Source organism: Scardinius erythrophthalmus (assembly GCF_964197995.2).
Source record: "Scardinius erythrophthalmus genome assembly, chromosome: 25".
In the NCBI taxonomy this organism is placed as follows: Eukaryota; Metazoa; Chordata; class Actinopteri; order Cypriniformes; family Leuciscidae; genus Scardinius; species Scardinius erythrophthalmus.
Window position 1 is genome coordinate 15,441,685 of NC_138245.1, and position 10,616 is coordinate 15,452,300.

The following is a 10,616-nucleotide window of genomic DNA, read 5'->3' on the forward strand; positions in this document are numbered from 1 at the left end:
TGATAGATCAATGACATCCTTAAAGGGACACTTCACCCATTTGCATTAAAGGTTCTCTAAGCGATGTCGGGAGACGTTACTTCTTGTTGACATTCGAATTGTTGTCAAACAAAACGGAGGCTGGCTAGACCCTCCCTCCTCCTCATCCCGTCTCCTCCCTCCTCCCCTCCCTTCCCTTCCCTTCCGGCATAAAGGAAAGTCAAAATAGTCACTAAAAAGTTAAGTTTTACTGATACCTGATACTTCATTCAATGTGTAATGTCGCCAAGTTAGATAAATGCTTTTATATATTGCAGAACAGAATACAGAAAAAGAGAAACATCATCTTAAAATCGTTTTGCCACCTGAGGTTATAACTATATGTTAGCTCCCATACAAGTACGCAATGATAGCAAGACAACGTTAGCTTCGCGTTTCCCAGTGAGCATAAACAACGGCGGCGGCGTAAACAAATTTAGTCAAAGTTGTCAATAGCCTATATATGAACATTCAAATTCATAACAAAACGTGGGTGAAAACAACCGTTAACTTACACAAATTGTCGCCTATTGTGAATTTGCTTGATCATATTGATCGCTGCTAGAAACATACATGTTGTATTCACCAAAGTTAACGCTGACTGCATAAATCTAGCTAATTACATACTTGTGTTGGTTTTGCGAACATGAACGTCAGTTTAGAAAGAAAAGTGGATTTACCTGTTCTGCAAAAACAGAGCAACTGAATGTCGGATAGTAGCTAATCCCTTCTGCCGGCGGAGTTCTCGCCACCTTTCAAAGGTTTTTCCTATGTAAATTCGGGACTTTGCGCGTTCCTTATCCTTGTCCCTCTTGCAAGTTGTTCTGTTCATTGGAATGTCGTCTCTTTGGTCGTGTGTCGGCCATAATTCAAACTTCCCTCTTCATGCTTCTCTCTCCTCCACACCCCCTTCATGTGTACGCGCACAACCCCCAAGACCCCACCCTCAAATACTTCTTGCCAGTGATCGGCTGGAGCACTGTTTGTTATGTTTCGTGGTGCGGGTGAGCCCAGTTTGTTTTTGTTTCCGTTTGTGGAGCCTGTGGTGTCTAGAGAGACCGCGTTTTTTTACAGTGTGTTCAGGGGACAGGCAGCTAGCGGATAGTGAGGAGATGTTTGCTCTATGTGACAAAAAATGTTTTGGCCTAAAAAACGCGTGACATGACTTAGAGCACCTTTAAGCTTTGTGTCGTTAGAAACCCAGTCATATTTTTTAATGGTCGTGCATTATTCCCTCATTTTCCCCTGAGACAGGAGAAATATGGATTTCAGTGTTGCAGTTCCTGCTTATAATGATGTAAAATTTCGCATCATTCTAAGCAGGAAGTCCCATATATTTGTAGAGGGTTTGAGACTACAAACACTCGTTCCTCATTTTTCCAGGGGGTGGGACTCACTCACGCTACAGACCTATTACAGATCAGTGGGTGGGACTTCACTTGCAGAAACTAAAATCAATATCCGCAATATTGTTTGGAAGCTAAGCTAACAGGTGCTGTGGAGCCAGATGTGAAGTTAAGACAATGGCGGAAGGTACTCAATATGATATGGAAGAAGAGGATTTCGAAAGTCTGATGCTCGAATCAGATGTCCGTGGCTATCTTTACGAGCCGCAATATAACGAAGAGCAGCTGAGGCTGACGGAGGAACAGGAGGCGGCTGCTGCGGCTTCTGCAGCCGAGGCAGAAGACCTGCCTATCGCGGACGAGGAGCCCGGACTGGCTCGAGCTGTGCCTGTGCTCTCACTGTGCGCCTACGGACACAGAGATAGAGTCCGTCTGCTGCAAAGAATTTCATCGATGCCAATTTCTCCTGGATGAAATCTCTGAATCAGACGAGGACACGGACGTTTGTGCTGTGAAAATTAGTGGGAGTGGCTTGCGGAGCTGTGCAATGTGGTGCATTGTGGGAGTTGTTGTCTTCCACACAAATGTGCCCTAAAGTTACTTTCTGTCTTTCCTCGGTCAAGAAGGCACCAAATTCGAAATTTATGTTACATTTCGACTACATATATGACCCACTTTCAATAAAGATTAATGTTCCCATGGGTGAAATGCTCCTTTAAGTATCAGTGACTGAGCTGCCCCAGTGTCTCTAAGAAAAGTCACAGGGACTTCCGGCTCACCCTCAGCGACGGAAACAATACCCTCATTCTTAGAAACAGATGATTCTGCCCTTTAGAGTCTACACACATCCACTGTTCTAAAGACTGCAGACGCTAGCACACCTCTTGAGGCCAGGGGCTTCAGGTTTACATGCAAATCTCCTAAAGGCCTAAATCCGTTACACTCAACCCCTAAACCTCACTCCACCTCACTCCCATTCAGGTCACGGCACTAAATGTAACCGGTCCTACTTGACCCGCTCCGAGCGGGTTTTGAACCAGGGTCTCCGGGTGAGCTGACAAGGATACTAAAGACCGCAGCCTCCTCAGCATCAGTCGTTACACACACAGCTCTTACTGGCCTACGTCCGTTACACCTAGCTGGATGAGCAGTCACATTAGGTACAACAAAATACAACAAAAGCACATTAATTAACTCAACTTCATCAATTTCATAGCACTGTACTATTTGCAGAAACTGAGCTTTCTTAAGTCTGGGCTCTGCCTCGGTGACAATCCTATGCTCTGTCCATACTGCTGGCGTTTTGAGGTCAGTTCTTCTGTCACAGTTGGGAGAAATAAAGTTGAATTCAGGATTTAATCACAAGCAGTTAAAATGAACTCAAGAACTAAGAATATGAACAGAACAACCAACGTAAATACGAAGAGAACTGATAATGAACAGAAGGAAACACTGAGCTTAAATACACTGAACAAACCAATCAACTAAATAAACATCAGGTGAAAATGATAATCAAACAATGAGTAACCTATGAAACTAACTAGAAGTAGGAAAAATTAACAAAGGAAACAGAAAACAGAGCAAAAACCAACTCATAATATAACTCAAACCTTATAAAACAGGACATAACCCTGACAAGTACTAAATTATGAAGTATAAAAACAGGTAGTAATTGGTGTGCTAGCTACTTAAGGTGGAGATAGACTGAGGGAGATGCTTAAATGTTCTAGTAATGCATTGCACCCAAATAAATGGGGGAAATTTTGAATAAAATGTGTGAAAAGTAGCCTGTTCTATTTATACTTTTTGTGTAGTACTTGCAGTGGTTCTCTTGTTAACGAGAATGTTAACAAATAAATTGATGGGTATTCTTTCAAACCCACCATAAATTCCCAACATTCCACCTGCATCTCAATTTACCAATATGTGCTAAACTTTTTGTCACTAAATACAGATGATTTTAGAGCAAATTACAGTACCTTGTTCTTAATTGCAATCAGTAAATTGTTCTAGAAGGTGTCAGTGTAACTCTTGAGGGTAAGAATTATGACACGTTGTGTAGCATGTGTAATCATAACACATTTCAATCAGTCTTTCTCAAGCCACCTTAATCAGCAGTTTAACTAGAACCTTGGGCACCTACAGCCATAAATCAGGAGCCACCAGGAACCTTAATTCCACACGTAGAAGCAGTAGATTATCTGACCTCCACGTGGTCTTATAAAAGATCCAATGTCACCCGCTCTTTCACTGAGTGAGAGGGAATGAGTTTGGTTGCAGTAATTTCTTGAAAGTTGACAAGTTTATTGTGTTGTGATCTTGTGTGGCCTGACAGATGAAATGACACAGAGGCTGTAAAGCACCCCTGTGGAGGCTTTCTGCTCACCTTGTTAAGGTCGAGCTGAACGAGAATAGGCTGCATCTTCAGGTGCGGCCGCCCCGCAACCTCCCATGTTCTCTAACCTTTGACAAATCATCAAGTGTGACATATGGTGAATCCTGTCTAGAGATAAAATGAATGCTTTTATGAGAGCTTTTCTAATTACTGTTGTACATTCGGCTTTGATGAAAGTGAGACGGTTGTACTTCATATAAAAATCACAGTTTTTACACTATCTATAAGCTAAGGAATGTCAATTCTTGCTAGATAAGATATATTTGGTTTGTGGTTTAGCATGAAATGCACATAATATATTGATGGAAATGTCCGTCATTTGTGAGACAACGCTTCCCCGCCATTGACCAAATTGTCCGGCTTTCCGTATTTTCACTGTTATACAGCTTTTACAAATCTTCTGAAAGATTACTGAATCTCCTGATCAAAACACATGCGAAGAAGATCCATTATTTGAATTGTTATGTTGCACCCGGGAACAACACAAATTGACATTATTGTGACTAAAAGTTTGCGAAGAAGTATTTCCTGTTCAAGCAAGGCAGTATTTGACTCTGGTCGGGTCAATCCAATAGGAGCAGACTGGGAGTGGCCTTGGACAGTGAATTAAATTATATATTAATGTGATTATAGACAAGCGTATAACATAAACATTACTGTGTTCTGTGCTTGAATTTGTTTGATTGACGGATGGTGGCCAACAGGGTACGTTTATATCTCTAATGCAAGCCTATGGTGTTTTTATGAGGCTGAGAGCCGTTATACTAAACTGAATGTACTTTGTCTGAAAAGGGGTGGGAGGTAATGGGCCGGTGCAAGCCCCTGATGGAAATATTTCAGAATAATGGCTTTTAAGGGGAAGATTTACAGTGTGCCAAAATGGATCAGATATTTGGCACAAATACTTTTCCTCAATCAATGTCAGCACTTTTCTCCGTGGCATGTCCATTGAGCAGTAAAAACAGTGAAAAAATTATCATTTTCAGGAATAATATTTCTATATTTCTACACTTTGTTTAAAAGATTATAATGCAAGAGCAACTCGCTGTAGATGCTGAGTCAGATGCTTGAGTACCAGCCAGAACACTGTCCTCCAATCTCATAAATTCTTTTGCTTTTACAATTCCATAACAAGGCTATTACTCTTAAAGGTGTGAGAAAAGATAATCCAAATCTATCTATCTATCTATCTATCTATCTATCTATCTATCTATCTATCTATCTATCTATCTATCTATCTATCTATCTATCTATCTATCTATCTATCTATCTATCTATCTATCTATCTATCTATCTATCTATCTATCTATCTATCTATCTATCTATCTATCTATCTATCTATCTATCTATCTATCTATCTATCTATCTATCTATCTATCTAGTGTTTACTTTAAGTCAATAATGTTACATGTTATTTATACGCTAATAATACCAATAACTTATAAAAAGCAAGTGTCTTGTTAGGAATATCCCACATTAATAAAATTAATCTTGTTTACAAAAATATTGTATATATTTTATATATACATATATATTATACATATATTATACATATATATTATACATATATATATATATATATATATATATATATATATATATATATATTATTATTATTATTATTATTATTATTTTTTTTTTTTTTATTATTGCTTTGGTGTAATTTTCAAATAATGGATATTTTCAAAACTCTTAGTACAGAAATCCAAACTGATCACACTTGCAAAACATCATTCTATCAAAACCTGATCCCATGCTTTTGTTAAAGTTATGCACATTTTCAGTCCACATAATCAGTGTTTCAATATTTTTAATATGAAATTAGAACATTTGGTTTAATCACTGAAACACAATAGTTTGATCTTTTTCCATTTTTCAATGTATCAGTCAGTTCATTTAATAGAAAACAATGCAAGATCCATGTTTCAAATCAACCTTGTTGCTGAACTAATTGCAGTAATACAGGCTACAGATGTCACATCAGGAAATACACTTACATTACCTAACTTACGTAACATAAAATCCATAATGTTTGTATTAGTATCTATTCAGTATGTTATCAAAAGGTGATGACGTATGAAATGGCCATTAGGTTTTGTGCTAGAACAGAGTTTGCTGATAATACAGTAAATGTTCTCACTGTGCCAAATAACTGAATCTTTGTAGCTGACCTTAATAAGGATGAGTGACAGTAATGTGGCAGTGTCTAACATGGTAATTTGTTTGCAATTTCACATGGCATACTGTAATGTAAAATGTTGTATTTGATGCCATCTGTCTCCTTCTTCTGATCTCCTCTGATCAATCGGATGTAATACAGTCACTGACTGTTTCCTCTCCCTTGTACTTTATCCTATTCTATGTTCACATATTGCAAATATCTCTGTTATACACACAAAGTGGTTATAATTGAAGATAAATCACCTATAATGTAAAAAAGAATTCATTACAATTGGTGTTCCTAATCGAAAATGGGAAACACTGTGACTATATCTATATATCTGTACCATAGATGTACCAAATGATTCACTGATTAACCATTAAGATCAATTGGATTAAATAATAGACATATGAAACACTGAACGAGAAAAGATGCAAGTGAAAAGTTTGATTTCTGTGAATGAGACATTTATACACATGAAACACTTATTTTGTGTTGTGAAAAGGATACTTTGTGATTTTGTGTACTTACACAATTGAAAACATGCTGAAATGTTTAAAAAAATAGCAATTTTGATGATCTGTTGTGATTTTACTATGAGTTTTGAAAATGTACCACACACAAGTGTTTCATAATGCGAGTTAACTTGTTCAACCTGACCTCCGGTTATAGGGATTTATTGTAGTTTGCTCTCCCAATTTTAAAAAGTGAGAGCCTTAAATATAAAACAGTATTCTTTATGTCAGATCAAGTCATTTATATAGCACTAGTTTGTACAGTGCAGCTTTTTTTCAAAGCAGCTTCACAGGAACACAACACAATCAATAATCTAAACTTCATCAAATACGTGACAAATTAAAATTCTGCTGTATAGCAGCTCAATAGTGTCATTATTCAGCACAAGTCAGTTCAGTGTTGTAATTATCGTACCGCACCAACATACCATTGAGATACAATGCAAGACATCATTCACTTTTTCGATAAACATATAATTTATGTGATGTAAATGCAGATTGGATTTCAGCAGTGATTCAAAGGTTCAAATGATCTTAATCACTGATTTGTTTACTTTGATAATGTCATTAAAGGTGCATGCAATAGTTTTTTATTTATGTTGCGCTTGCCATTATGACAGTTGTCTTGACTGCAGCATCATTTATTTCAGTTATTGATTCCATTATTAAAGGTGCTCTAAGCGATGTTGGGTGACGTCACTTCTTGTTGACGTTCGAAGTATTGTCAAACAAAACAGAGGTTAGCTCGACCCTCCCTCCTCCCCCTCCCTTCCATGCTTCCTGAAACAGAAACGGAAACATTTCCGATGTAAATTCGGGACTTTGTGCGTCCCTTCTCCTTTTCCCTCTTCTTTGCTATTTGTTCATCGGAACGTTGTCTCTTTGGTCGTGTGTCGGCCATATCAAAATTCAAGAGAATATAATTCTAACGTTAGTCGTTGTCTTGGACTCTCTAGACATCTCTCCTCTAGCTAACTTCCCTCTTCATGCTTCTCTTCATGTGCACGCGCACTAACCCCCCAACCCCCACCCCCAAATCATTCTTGTTGGTTATTGGCTGGAACACTTTTTGTAATGTTTTGTGGTCCAGGTTGGCCCAGTTTGTTTTTGTTGCCGTTTGTGGAGCCTGGGCTGTCTACAGAGACCGTGTTTTTTTACAGTGTGTTAAGGGGACAGGCAGCTAGCGGATAGTGAGGAGATGTTTTGTATGTGACAAAAAAATGTTTCAGCCTAAAAAACGCGTGACATCGCTTAGAGCACCTTTAACTGCTATTTGCAGTCATCATCACATGTGACTTCACACGTTTAATAAGCCACTCGAGTATTGATTGAGGAGATTTTATAAACATGTCTAAGAAGGTCATGCCTAAGAATAACCTTTACCTGTGGGAAATTCGCTGTAAAGAACAGCCTCTCATGACTTATTGCATAAGTAAAAGCATCTCAAAAATAACGACTGAATTTTATCAGCCAAAGTGCAGAAGGCGAATGGAATGGAGGGGCCCAGACAGTGTGCAATGAGAAGAGAGGGCATACGACTCAAGGCTGGGCACTTAGACATAAATAATTGACAGGACAGAGTCAGTGTCACTGTTTTGCTGCTTGGAAAGAGAAGAAGCCTGTCAGTTGTGACAGTGAGGTAAAAAGAGTGATAGAGGGGTCAGAGCAGAGTCTCCAGAGAATCACTGGCTAGCCTGAATGTGCTTTACACACATATTTCAGAGACAATGGAGTACCAATTTGTCTCATTGTGGTTTTAATAGTGAGTCCTTAACAGAGTTTTAGATCGATCAATTATTCCTTAAAATCACCATGAAATCCAGACCAACAATTCTTATTTTTTTCTTAATATTGCAGTATTTTTATCTGTGCAAAAATTTTGAGAAACCATTTTTACAATAGGAAATAAAAGACTATCGCAACTTCCGCTTCATGCTGACTGAATATACAGTATAGTCCAAAAGTCTGATATGACTAATACAAATATTTCTATTTAATTTAATACATTTTTGACATTACAAATTGTATCATCAAATCTTTGTACAAATACATTTACACACTCACATATTTGCTTTAATTTTTTTTTAAATATCTAACAATTAATTTAGATTAGTTCAAAAATGCTTCACAGCATAAAATTAATGCCAGAGCAAATTGCTTTTCCATTCACCAAACTGCATAATAAATAGGCTACTTGAATTTTGTTTTCAAAGTTCGTGTTTAATTCATTTTAATTGAATACTTCACATTTATTTTGAATGCATAATACGTTCACAAATTAAGAATAATTTAATGGACTTTTGAACATACGCATAAAAACAGAAATATTTTTTTTTCAGGGACATTTACATGTATCAATATCTATAAAAACAAAGACTTTAGAGTTCGGAACAAAACATTAACAGGTACAAATCGAAGATGTAGAAGGTACAACCAAATCTTTTTTAGATTCATTCTTTTAGGTTTCCTCAGTTTGTTCTTCATATAACATCCTCCGTACCACAGCTTGAAGCATAGTGTTGTACGGACAGGTTTTTGGCCTCCTCCCCAAGTTCTTTAGCTTATGGATGGTCGCTCCAATGGTCAGGCGAATCAGTACGGAAGTCTGGCTGCTGTGACCTCGCCAGAGGGGTAGCAGGAGAGAGCTGACCTCATACTCTCACGCCACATGCCGCCTGCAAGTAAATCCACTTCACGTTCAACTGGAAAGGTAAAGAGAGGAGGGAAGTGTTTACCACTGTCCAGAGAGAACTTGAAGACAAATTGATCAGACCCTGAGCTACTATCCATTACAGCTGTGTTTCTCTACCTTTTTGAACCCCCACAACCCTATCGGTATAATGTTTTATTGCTAGTCTATATATAGTGCTGGTGGAAAATACGGATTTCTCGATTTGAATTGTTTTGATTAAAAATCAAACAATAGGCCTTAATTCAACATTATTTGTAGCCATACATTTTGTGCATTGTTACTTTTTATTTGAAACAATGTCAAAAATGAAAACAATAAATACCGTTTTGGTGCTCTTTATTGTGACGTCATAGGTTGCTGTAGTTCAAGTGAAGTGGCAGCGTGCATGTAAACCGATAATCTCTTCTTCTTTAGTTAAGGTATTTCATGAAATAAACATGAATGAACATCAGAAGGTATGTTTAGATATAGCCTATAGCAGAGCTTACCAAAATATATCTCATATCTCATTTAATCGCTCAGTCAGTGTTTTAACCACAGAAGGACATCAATAAAACTGCGGGTAAACAATATCATGTAACATTAACCTCAGAAAAAACATTCAGTGTCCATAGAACGATAGTTCTAAATTAACTAAGAAAAATTAACTAGAGAGGAACGGAAAGGTTTTGTTAAATAGGCTATAATTTTTTTATTTAACCTGTTTGTCAGTAGGCATATTTGCTTACGTAAGACTTATACAGCCTTATATTTAACCCCTTGAAACTTTACTACAATGACAATGGCTAGAGAATATGCCTCTCAAGATATAACAAAATCCGACAGCACTGATTGTATATTAGCTATAAGTAAAACTACTGCCCTATTTTGAAAAATAAACTTTGGAGGCAGGCTCATTTGTTTGTGAGAATAGACATATGTATACAATCATAGGCCTATACAATCAATCAATCAATCAGTCAATCAGTCAATCAATCAATCAATCAATCATTTATTTATAGAGCACATTTAAGACACAACCGAAGTTGACCAAAGTGCTTTACAAGGAATAAAAGAGACACAAAAATAAAACCAATATACAAACATAAATACCAGACAAGACAAAGAGGCACTCAATAGAATAAAAGAAAAATCCAGGAAGACAAACTACAGAGTGTTAAAAGCCAAGGTGAATAAATGAGTCTTGAGCTGAGATTTAAAAGTACAGATAGATGGAGCATGTCTAATAGAAGGAGGAAAGCTGTTCCATAGCTTCGGCCCAGCAGCGGCAAAAGCGCGATCACCACGTTTTTTAAGTTTAACTTTAGGGACTGTAAGACGGCCAAGGTCAGAGGATCTCAGGTTTCTAGAAGGAGTGTACGGAGTCAAAAGATCCGTTAAGTATTTAGGAGCCAGATTATTCAGAGTTTTATACGGTCTGATAATACAGTTTTACAACATAAACTATACAGTAACTATACAGTAAACATAAACTATACAGTAACTATAC